This window comes from Macrobrachium nipponense, chromosome 23 (genome assembly GCF_015104395.2).
Source record: "Macrobrachium nipponense isolate FS-2020 chromosome 23, ASM1510439v2, whole genome shotgun sequence".
Taxonomy (NCBI): Eukaryota; Metazoa; Arthropoda; class Malacostraca; order Decapoda; family Palaemonidae; genus Macrobrachium; species Macrobrachium nipponense.
The window spans coordinates 58,487,519-58,500,117 of NC_061090.1; the positions used below are offsets into that span (position 1 = coordinate 58,487,519).

At 35.6% G+C, this 12,599-nt stretch overlaps 1 protein-coding gene across 2 annotated transcripts in view; it reads left to right on the forward strand.

Moving 5' to 3' along the window:
- The window catches only part of LOC135201147 (fibroblast growth factor receptor-like 1), a 174,032-nt gene that overhangs the window by 94,962 nt on the left and 66,471 nt on the right, over nucleotides 1-12,599 (forward strand). The gene's annotated exons all lie outside the window — the stretch shown is intronic.

The following is a 12,599-nucleotide window of genomic DNA, read 5'->3' on the forward strand; positions in this document are numbered from 1 at the left end:
GTATCTTGGTTTTGTGTTTTATTATTTGGTTATTTGTGACACGAGCTGAAATGGACACCGAGTGGATAATGCAGAAGAGAGAGAGAGAGAGAGAGAGAGCCAGAGAGAGAGAGAGAAAGCCATGCAAAAGCGGGAAGATGGAGAAGGCTAAACACACACACACACACAGACAAGCACACAACATGCAAATAGGTATGAATGGAGAGAGAGAGAGAGAGAGAGAGAGAGAGAGAGAGAGAGAGAGAGAGAGAGGACCCGAATCATGAGTATAAATATTCGAATGAATGGGAACAAAATATCAGTAATCGCTTCCACCGAGTCTTCCGAATTTACGGCAGAGAGAGAGAGAGAGAGAGAGAGAGAGAGAGAGAGAGAGAGAGAGGGGGTGGGGTTGTTTGTTTGTAGTTGGTGTGGAGCACAAACAGTCGATAAAAGCAACGAATATGTGATGACGGCTTTACGATTTCAATTATTCATTGAGTTTTTTTTTTTTTTGTTTTTTTTTTTATTCCTTCGCATTAATAGTTATCGTTGGATTTTTTTGTCCATTATTGATATATATTAGTTATTTGCATGATAATTACTTTGCTTTCATGTTCAAGTTCTGTATATATATACACACATATATATATATATATATATATATATATATATATATATATATATATATATATATATATATATAGTTATATAAATATTTATGTGCTTACTCATATATATGTATGCATGTGTATGTATGCACACACACACATATATATATAATACACACACTTATATATGTATATACACATACATTCATATTATAATCTGAAGTAAAATTGATATATATTTTATCAGGCTCTTCATTTTACTTTCAGATCCTATCAAACGTTGTGTCTTTTTCATTCGTCGGTTTCTCTCTCTCTCTCTCTCTCTCTCTCCATCCATCGTCGTCTGTCTCTTCATCTGTCTGTCTTTGCCAATGTGTTGACCTTAATTGTTGTATTTTAACCATATTTTTTTTAATTGCTCAACAACGTCATCCAGTCTAATCAAATATTTCCCTCAGTAGCGTTGTCGGTATGGTGTTGGCGTGCCACCTCTTTGGCCGCGAGTTCGATTCTCGAGCATTCCATTGAGGTGTGAGAGATGTGTATTTCTGGTGATAGAAGTTCACTCTCGACGTGGTTCGGAAGTCACGCAAAGCCGTTGGTCCCTTAGCTGAATAACCACTGGTTCCATGCAACGTAAAAACACCATGCAAACAAACAAACAAGTCAAATACTTCTTCTGAGGGTTATAAATCTGTTATAAGTCAGGAATTTATTCTTAGTAAAATATTATGCTGGCCTCTGACAGAAAGTCGGATTGCTGTTTCCTCAAAGTCTCTTACCACGAGTTTTTGTCGGTATTATTTATTCATTTGTGGATTTTTTTTTTAACGACTGATCTCATCCTTCTGCGCCACCAAATCTCTCTGCGTCTGACTCCATCTTTTCTATCTTGTGTACCACGCTTCTTTTGTCTTGTTTTTTTTATCTGTTATTTATTCATTTTTCAAATTATTTTTCTTTTCCAGTGACTGATCTCTTTTTTTCTGTTTTTCCTGTTACTCTGTTATTTCTTTCAAATGAATATCATATTCTTTGGAAGCTTGAATTTCAAGTCAGTCGTCCCTATGTGGGCTTGTTCCATATGAATGGGGTTCATCTTCTGAGTAATAATAATATAATAATAATAATAATATCTTATGAATCTGTTTACAAAAACTATTGTGCCGACTTTTGTCTGTCCGTCCGCCCTTTTTTCCTGTCTGCCCTTAGATCTTAAAAATGCCGAGGCTAGAGGGCTGCAGGTTGGTACGTTGATCATCCTACCTCCAGTCATCAAACATACCAAACTGCAGCCTCTAGCCTCACAATCTGTGAAAACAGATTGTTCCGTGGTCCAAGCACAATCAGTGAAAAGAGATATTTGACATATGCCCTTCTTGTCGGCGTGATGTCCCCACAAATCCTGCGTGTAAATTGATGTCTGGAATCGGCTCTCAGATCCTCTTTGATACCACTCGCTTTGTTATTCAGCTAATACCCAGAGGGTTGTATTTTAGAATTTGTGACTACATATACACGGGGCATTTTCCTATCCACATGACTTTACGAAAACCAGTAACATGAAACACCCTTCGACCCTCTCACCCTTGTAATGCAGTAGAATTTTATCAATTCATTAATTTGTTAATTTTACTTTTCTTTTTTGATAAGTTAGATTTTTTTTTATTTATTTCCCATTACCTTCTGTTACTATTTTCTATGAACGTCATGATATTCTGTGGCAGCTTTAGAATTTCCAGTTAGCGGCTCCTGTGGTGGGCTTGTTCCATACGACTAGGTTTTTTCATCTTTTGAATAATAAGAATTTTACCGTCCCAGCCACCAAATAATAATAATAATAATAATAATAATAATAATAATAATAATAATAATAATAATAATAATTCAGTCACCATCCCAGCCACCGAGAGAGAGCATTCCAATTTGCACCAAATTTCCAGTACTTGCTCACCTTCAATCATGGCAAAAGGCATTTCCTCTTCAATATTTCACCTTTTCAACTGCACTTTTCTCCCTTTTTTTTTTTTTTTTTTTTTTTTTTTGCCGCTTCTCTGGCCTGAGGTCCTTTCATCTCTCGATAGCCATTTTTGTAACACATAGACTACTTTTATTTTTTCATATTTTTGAATTTTTTTAACACCCGGTAACCAAACTCTGTATCCGAGGCAGGCATTAGACTTTTGTGTTTTTTACGTGAATATAATTAATTTTTTTCCTGATAACCAAACCCTGTATCTAAAACATCCATTTGCCTTTTGTGTTTTACTTTAACAAGAATATAATTTATCTTTTACTGATAGCCAAACTAATATGTACCCGAAGCAGGCACTAGCTTTTTAATTTATTTTTTAACAAGAAAAATATAATTGACTTTTCCTGACAGCCAACTCTGTACACAAAGCAGACATTTGCTTTTTATTTTTCATTTCAATTTTTTTTTTACAAGAATATAATTTTTTTCTTTATAACCACGCTCTGCACCCATGAGCTCTTTTTTTTAACAATAATTTAATTTATTTCTTTTTCCTGATATCAAACTCTGTTCCCTAAATAGCTATCAGCCTCTGTTTTCTTTTAACAAGATTTTAATTTATATTTTTTCCCAGACGCCCAAAGTCTGTACCCGGAGCACCCATTAGCTTTTTTTTTTTCTTTTTTTTTATCAAGAATATAATTTTTTTCCTGATAACCAAACTGTAGCTTATACCGTTACGGACGCGTAGGAATTACAAAGTCACCGCTAAAAAAATATAAAATAAACTGTTTTACGCTGCCTAACCGGATTTTGATCAAATGAAAAAGGTCTACCTTTACATACGTAAAATTAACGTTAACGAACACAGGCAAAATTTAGCCGTCAGACAACAGAGCATTTAACAAAACAGGTGTTTTAACATTTAGCGTCACCAACGCCAATTTTGGTTAATTAACGGAGACAGAATTAAACTCTCAGTTAATTGGAACCAACAGGTATATTTAAACATTTATACTGATTGGCGATCGTCCATTGACCTACTGACCACTTCCGAAAATTATAATACAATCTGCAGGCCATCCCCCACCCTACAGGAGAATCAAGAAGTTAGTCAGTCTAAGAGATTATATATATATAAAATATATATATATATATATATATATATATATATATATATATATATATATATATATATATATATAATAAATACATCCCATGAAGTAAAATTGAAACACTGGAGATGCTAAGTACTTTTGTCTTATTACCAAAACATGGTCACGGCAACTGAAGATAAACAGAGACATTGGCCTATATATACTATATATATATATATATATATATATTATATATATATATTATATATATATATATATATATGATATATATTGTTGGTACAAGTCATAAGGCAATACGAGCGTTTTGTATTCCCTTACGACTTATACCCACCATATATATATATATATATATATATATATATATATATATATATATATATATATATATATATATATATATATATATATATTAAAGAAGAAAGAAAATGTGTCGGTGAATTGTGATTCGTCAGGTTTCTGGGCTTGGAGACAGAGAGAGCCTAGCGACAGCCTTCTTTGAAATGAAGGAATTGATGACTATGCATTGTGAGACCGGAGGCCTGTACAGTCAGTTGCTATGGGATTTTAAGGTGTGTCTCATAGGTACATGCATTTGTGCGTGTAATGATGGATCCAATCGCCCGACACTAGGGGAAAGCACACACTTTCCCGAGAGAACACGGAGGACACGGTGTCTAGAAAAAAACCCATCGGAAGGTAGGGCACATTTAAAAGACTTGGGAACAGTTGCCTCTGAAAAGTGAGAAGTGTGATGTGTACACATTTATTGAACATTAATTAATTATTTGTGTGTTGGGGAATACAATGGATATGTCTCTTTGTTTCAGATGGGTTCCATGTCATTATTCTAGAGAACGGGATTCTCTAAAGACTTGACTATTGAAATGTAGTGATTAACAATTTGGAAGTTTGGGGGGGATTACTTAGTCTAATTCAGGAGAATAGAATGACAATTTACAGTTCTTTTTTGTGGGTCGGACTTAGTTCTTAATGTGACATCTTTTAGTCACTTTGTTCCATATTTTGTTCATCCAGTTTAGGAAGTAAATAGCTTATTTTTGTATTTACTTGAATTCATTAGCCTAGTTTCATATCGTCTGCAGAGGGAGACAGCCAACAACTGAAAGGTAAGAGTTGCCACTTGTTCAGTTTTGATTAACCAGTGCCTTATGATTAATTTGCTCGGTTATAGTTGGTGGCAGCGTTTAAAAAGCTTTTTATAGGCTGTAGGTACGCTTGCGAAGAGACTAATGCTAGTTTAGGCATATGTTTTTGGGGAGGAAAAGGGTTAATAATTATGTCACAGGCAACTCGGGGTTTTCTTTGCTGATTCATGGGTTTTACTGTTCGGGGCATTGGGTCTCTCTCTCTCTCTCTGTATCACAGTCAGATAGTGTAGCTAGATAGTGCTTTGTGCTTTGTATATCTTTAGTTACTGTGACTATAATGTCTTGGTAATAAGACGAAAGTACTATAATCATCTCTGGTGTTTCAATTTTCCTTCGTGGCTGTAACTTTGTTCGTGTAATCATCATGTTTTTTTTTGTGATTTAAAATCAAACACACACAACCACACACACACACACACACACAGGGTTAAATCTATGTATAGTTTTGTGACTGTGTGATATTCGATAATCCTGGATTATCTCTTTGATTTTTACCCTTTTGACAATTATCCCTCTGGTATTCTTGATGCTTTTATTTAGCTGGTAACTGTCTTTTCAACTGTTGTATTTCATTCGTTCCTGCTTATCATTTTCCTGTGGTATTTGCTTATTTAATGAAGTCACGTGCATCTTCTGCAATTTATTAGCTTATATATATATATATTTATAATAATATATAATATATATATATTATATTATATATCATATGTATGTATATCTATACACACCATAACACAAAGCAGTATACGAAAGATTTCTCATCTAAGCAGCGAGGACGATTGCAAGGAATCATTTCCAAGTCTCCACCAAATTATTCCCGTTCGCGCCCGGGCCGAAACAGTTTTCATCTGCGAAATGGCCGGCATTTTGGATAGTTTTGCGAGTGATGAGGAGGATAATTATCTGGTTTCGTCTTGTGTGTGTATATGTGTGTGCACGCGTGTGTGTGTGTGTGTGAGAGAGAGAGAGAGGGCGAACTCCTTAAAGCGAAAGCCAGAATAAGTTGGAAAAAAAATATAAAAAAAAGTTTTGGCAGATAACGCAAACAAGACTATTACGTTGGAGGCAAAGTTTTAGAGCTACGATGATGATATGATTCCAACCGCCTCCCTCTCTCAACCCAGGGAGGGAAATAAGTAAATAAATAAATTAATTATTATATTGATAAATAAATAAATAACTAGATAAATGAATGTTAAATAAATAAGTGATTCCAGCCGACTCCCTCCCACCCAGGGAGAAAAATAAGTAAATAAATAAATAAGTAAATAAGTATATAAATACATAAGTATATAAGTGAAATAAAATAGTAAATAAGTGAATATATAACTAAATAAATAATTAGCTAAGTGAATAAATAAGTAAATAAATAAGTGAATAAATAACTAAATAAGTGAAGAAGTAAATAAGTGAATAAATAAATAAGTAAATAAGTGAATAAATAACCAAATAGATTAATAAGTGAATAAATAACTAAATAAATAAATAAGTAAATAAGTGAATATATAATTAAATGAATAAATAAGTAAATAATTGGATATACAATTAAATAAATAAATAAGTAAATAAGTTAATCAGTAAGTAAATAAGTGACTAAATAATTGAAAAAATAAATAAGTAAATAAGTTAATCAATAAGTAAAAAGTGACTAAAATGATTAAATAAATAAGTGAATAAATCATTAAATAAGTAAATAAGGTAATCAATAAATACAATGGTTCTCCAAAAAGAAATTAACGGGTGGATTTCATTCTCTCTGCAAGCATCGAATTGTATATGTAAATGTTATATATAGCAATTTTACAAATGGCAATATTGTGGCGCCATCCATGAAGAATATGAGTCCGGAATCTTCAGTGACGCTTTTGCAAATAGTTATCCACTGAAACTTGAAAGTCCTTCAGAATGTGAACCTGAGACATAATTACGAAACGAGGCCAAAACTCTTGAAAAAAAATATTGCCTAAAAATTGAGTATTTATGGACAAAATATTCATTTTTAGATGTCTTCTTGGATCGTAGTTAGGATTGGTAAGTGAGAGAAGTTCCCGTAGGGTGGATTAGTGCTGTCAGTGCGCCCCATGCGGTGTACTGTAGTCATTGCTTAAGGTTCTTTGCAACCCCTTTCATTCATTTTTATTGTACTTTCGTTCATATTCCCTTTCTTCCATCTTACTTTCCTCATCCCTCCCTTAACTTTGGGGTTTTCCTCTTGTTACACCTGTCAAACCTCCTTTACTCTCAGTTTCCCTTTCTTTCTGTATATCCTGTTACTCTACATTCTGTGACTTCTGTCAGATGAACGCCGTATTCATTGGAAGCTTAAATTTTAAGTCGATGGTCTCTGTGGTGGGCTTGTTCCGTATAAATAGGGTTTATCTTCTAATTAATAATAATAATAATATAATAGATAATAAATAATAATAATAATAATAATAATAATAATAATTAATAATAATAATAAAAGGATATTGAAAGTCCAACTAGAGGGAAGACAACCACCAAGAAATTCCTGAAGCCGAACCAAGTAAGAGACTCGGGAAACATATGGCGCAATCCGATATCACACAATAAACATGCAACATGGCTCCAGGAAGTCAAGGAAGAAGAAACAGGGAGAATAAAACAAAAGATTCACTGACATCACAACAGACACAGTCAGACACCAACTAAAGAAAATGCCAAACTGGAAAGCCCCAGTCCCGATGAAGTCCATGGAAACTGGGCTCAAAAAACTTCAAGGCCTACACCCAAGAATAGTTAGAACAACTCCAGCATTGTATCACAAAATCATCATGCGCCAAATGGATGACCACAGGAAGAACATCCTTAGTCAGCAAGACAGAGTAAGGAAATATAGACCAGTAACTACAGACCTATTCATCCTGCTACCCAATTAATGTGGAAGTTACTAACAGGTATCATCAGTGAAAGGCTATACAACTACTAGAGGATACAACACCACCGTTCCCCCACCAACAGAAAGGCGCAAATGGAAGAAGTTGTAGGGTCAACAAAAGAACCGCAGCTCCTGATAGGACAAAATGGTAATGAAGAACCAGTAAGAGAAGGAAAATAATCAACCTAAGCATGGCATGGATAGACTATATATAAAACCGACATGATACATAACCACTGGCTAATAGAATGCCTGAAAATATATGGGGAACCAGAGGAAAACACCATCAGCTTCCTCAAAAATTAAACAATGCGCAAACTGGAATACAAATACGTTACAAGCTCTGGAATAAGACTAGCAGAGGTTAATATCCGGAGAGGGATCTTCAGGACGATCACTGTCCCCACACTCTTCGTAGTAGACCATGATTCCCATGACAAAAGTACTGCAGAAGATGGATGCTGGGTACCTAACTCAAGAAAAGAGGCAACAAAAAGAATTAACCATCTGATGTTTCATGGACGACATTCAAGCCTGTATGTAAGAGCATCAAGGAAATAGATACCCTAATCCAGACTGTAAGGATTGTATCTGGGGACATCAGGATGGAGTTTGGAATAGAAAAATGCGCCTTAGTCAACATACAAAAGGGCAAAGTAACAAGGACTGAAGGACAAAGCTACCAGATGGAAAAACAACATCAAACACATAGATGAAAAGAACGGGGAAAATACAAAATACCAAATGGGGAATAAAAATGGGTAAGGAGGGGATATAAAACATCGAGAGATGAAGGACACGATTCGGAAAGGAAAGAATATAGTGCAGAGACTCAAGGCGATACTCAATCAAAACTCAATCGCCGGCAAATATGATAAAAAGCCATAAACACATGGGCAGTGCCAGTAATCAGATACAGCGCAGGAATAGTGGAATAGGTGGAATGGACGAAGGCAGAACTTCGCAGCATAGACCAGAAAACGAGGAAACATATGACAATGCACAAAGCACTACACCCAAGAGCAAATACGGACAGACTATACATAACACGAAAGCAAGGAGGGAGGGGACTACTAAGCATAGAGGACTGCGTCAACATCGAGAACAGAGCACTGGGGCAATATATGAAGACCAGTGAAGACGAGTGGCTTAAGAGTGCATGGGAAGAAGGACTGATAAACGTAGACGAGAAATATACAGAGACAGGAGAGACAAGCAGAACAGAGGAATGGCATAACAAACCAATGCACGGACAATACATGAGACAGAGTAAAGAATTAGCCAGCGATGACACGTGGCAGGGGGGTGGGATACAGAGGGAGAACTCAAGAAGGAAACTGAAGGAATGATTAACAGCGGCACAAGATCAGGCCCTAAGAAACAGATATGTCCAAAGAACGATAGATGGAAATAACATACGAAAAATGAAACCATAAACCACATAGCAAGCGAATGTCCGGTACTTGCGCAGAACCAGTACAGGCATGATTCAGTAGCAAAAGCCCTCCACTGGAGCCTTCGCATGGAACACCAGCTGCCTTGCAGTAATAAGTGGTACGAACACCAATCTGAAGGAGTGATAGAAAACGATCAGGCAAAGATCCTCTGGGACTATGGTGTCAGAATAGATAGGGTGATACGTGCAAATAGACCAAATCAAGAAGAAAGTATTACTCATTGATGTCGCAATACCATGGGACACCAGAGTTGAAGAGAAAGAGAGGGAAAAAATGGATTATCAAGACCTGAAAATAGAAATCAGAAGGATATGGGATATGCCAGTGGAAATTGTACCCATAATCATAGGAGCATTGGCACGATCAAGATCCCTGACCAAGGAATTCTAGAAAAAAAATAGAGGGCTGAAGTAGATCCGACTCATGCAGAAGAGTGATCCTAGAAACGGCAACCATAGTAAGAAAAGTGATGGACTCCTAAGGAGGCAGGATGCAACCGGAACCCCAAACAAAACTATAAATACACCCAGTCGAATTGGAGGACTGTGATAGAGCAAAAAAACAAAAAAAAAAACAATAAATAATAATAATAATCATAATAATAATGCTAATTTGTTTATTGTCCCAGCCACCAAAAGAGAAAGGCCTTTATTTCGTGCGATTACAGTATTACGACTTAAGTTGTCTCAAAAAAATAAAAAAACACAAGTTTCAAATAATAATAATAATAATAATAATAATAATAATAATAATAATAATAATAGGGATTTATTTGTGGTCCCAGCCACCAAAAGAGAAAGGCATTTAATTCGTGCGATTGCAGTATTACAACTTAAGTTGTCTCCAAAAACAGAAAAAAACAAAAGCCCACAGAAGTTTCAAAGTCCCCCAAATGCCCAAACAAATATATATCTCACGATCAGTGCCAAATTAACCCCGTTTATCGGCAAAATCGAACAAGAGACCTCGCTGCCTACCTACCCACCAAGCCTGATCCCTGTCCAATCCATCGGTCTCACATAAACGGGGCAAACCGCATAGTGCCGCATCCCCCCCCCCACCCCCCCCCAAATCTTGAGCCTCCTCCCCTGTTGCCGCCAGCGAACTCCGAGGTGAGTTTTCTCCTAAGGAGGAATAACGGGCGCTGCAGACCTCAAGGAACCTGATTAAGTGGAGGTGAAATCCGCGGGATTGCATTCGTAACTTGATCCTTTTTGGACGAAGGACGCGGGAAAAGAAGATGAACGCGGGGAGAGAGAGAGAGAAAGGAGTTGGGGGAGAAGAGGTGGGGGGTGAGAAAGAGTGAGAGAGGTGGGGGGTGGGTGAGAGAGTGAGAGAGAGAGAAAAAAAGGTATAACAAATTCAGAGAGAAAGAGAGTAGAGAAAAAATCAGGAGAGAAAAGAGATTTGAGAGAGAGATAGGAGGAGGAGTGAGATAAAGAGAGAGTTAGTCAGAGAGAGGAGTCAGAGAAAAATTTAGAGGAAAAAGATAGAGAGAAAGATATAACAAGAGAGAGAGGGGGGGGAAGAAGAGAGAAATGTTATTTTCTGTACAGAGCGAGAGAAAGCGCGAAACGAATCTACCTGCTTACCAGTCTGGCCGGGAGCTGTTCAAAACAGGATAATAATGTTTGTGTATCACTCCACTACTCGTCCTTGAGTTTGGACGCCCGGAAGAAAAGATAAACCCAAGGGGGAGGGGTGTTAGGGGGGAGTATGGGTTTGGGAGGTTAGGGGTGGGGGGTGGTTTGGGGATGGGGGTTGCCATTTGAAGTATCTCCACCCCGTCTATTTATGTATAAAAGATGCAAAAGCAAAGTAGCTACTTTTGACTTGTTTTTTAAGTTATTTATATAGTTCTTTTTCCCCGCTGCTTGTTGGGTTCTGGATTTCTCTCCTGTGTTCCATCTTTCAATTGTTTCCTTTCACAGGGATCCAGCCCCCAGGGCGGCGGAGGGATGGGGGTTGGTAGTGCCGTCAGTGCTCCTCACGCAGAGCACTATAGTCATTACTTAATAAGGTTCTTTGTGGTGTCCCTACGGTCAAATAGCTACAACCCATTTTGTTCTTTTCACTGTACCAACGTTCGTCGCCATCTCCTCTAACTACTTACTTTCCTCTCCAACTATTGTTTCATAGTGCAACTGCGCAAGGTTTTCCTCCTGTTACACATTTATAGCCTCCTTTTTTGTCAATTTCCCTTTTAGAGCTGAATAACCTCATCATCATAGGTCCCAGCGCTTTGGCTGTGGCCCAAATTTCATATTCCATTCCATCCCCACCAAGTTATTGTTCAGGTGAATCAGGTATTAAATTTCCCCACCATTCCCCACAAGATTCCAGGTGAACTCAGGTATACTACCATTCGCTCACGGGCTATACGAAGGCCACGCGAGGTATGATACCTATAATAAATGTTCTCCTTCAGTATACGAGCTTGATTTACATGGGTAATCCATTTCGGCCTTCAATACGACTTTGCCAATTACAATTACAGAAACCGTATATTAAAAGACAGACTTCGCAGAGTTCAAACTTCACGTCATGATATCCTCCTATTAGTCAAACGCAAGTTATGGGAGATCGATTCCCATTCTTTATTTTATATTAGAAAATTATATTGTCACGTTTATTGTTATGGTTATGACGGGTGTACCTATACATTTAGGAGAGATGGGCAAAGTGACATTATTTTATATATATTTGCATCGTACTGTATCAGATGTAATCTGTACTTTGCATGTTCAAGTTCAGTTCTTCCTGAATAATATAAATATAATTTGCTATATGTGTATGTATATATATTATATATATGTATATATTATACATACATATATATATATATATATTAAGTATATTATATATTTATATATATAGTATATATGATCTATAATTATATATATATATATATAGTTATATAACTATATATGTATATATATAGTTTATGTATATATAATATATATATATATATATATATATCCATATATATTATATATATATATATATATATATATATATATATTTATATATATACATATACTATATATATATATGGTATATATATATATATATATATATATATATATATATATATATGTATAGTATATATATATATATATATATATCATATATATTGGTGATATATATATACTATATATATATATATATATACTATATAGTATATACTATATATATTTGTATATATAATTATATACTATATATATTTCTATATATAATATATATATATATATACATACATATATATATTATATTTATTATTATTCAGGAAGAACTGAACTTGAACATGCAAAGTACAGATTACATCTGATACAGTACGATCCAAATATATATAAAATAATGTCACTTTGCCCATCTCTCCTATGTATAGGTA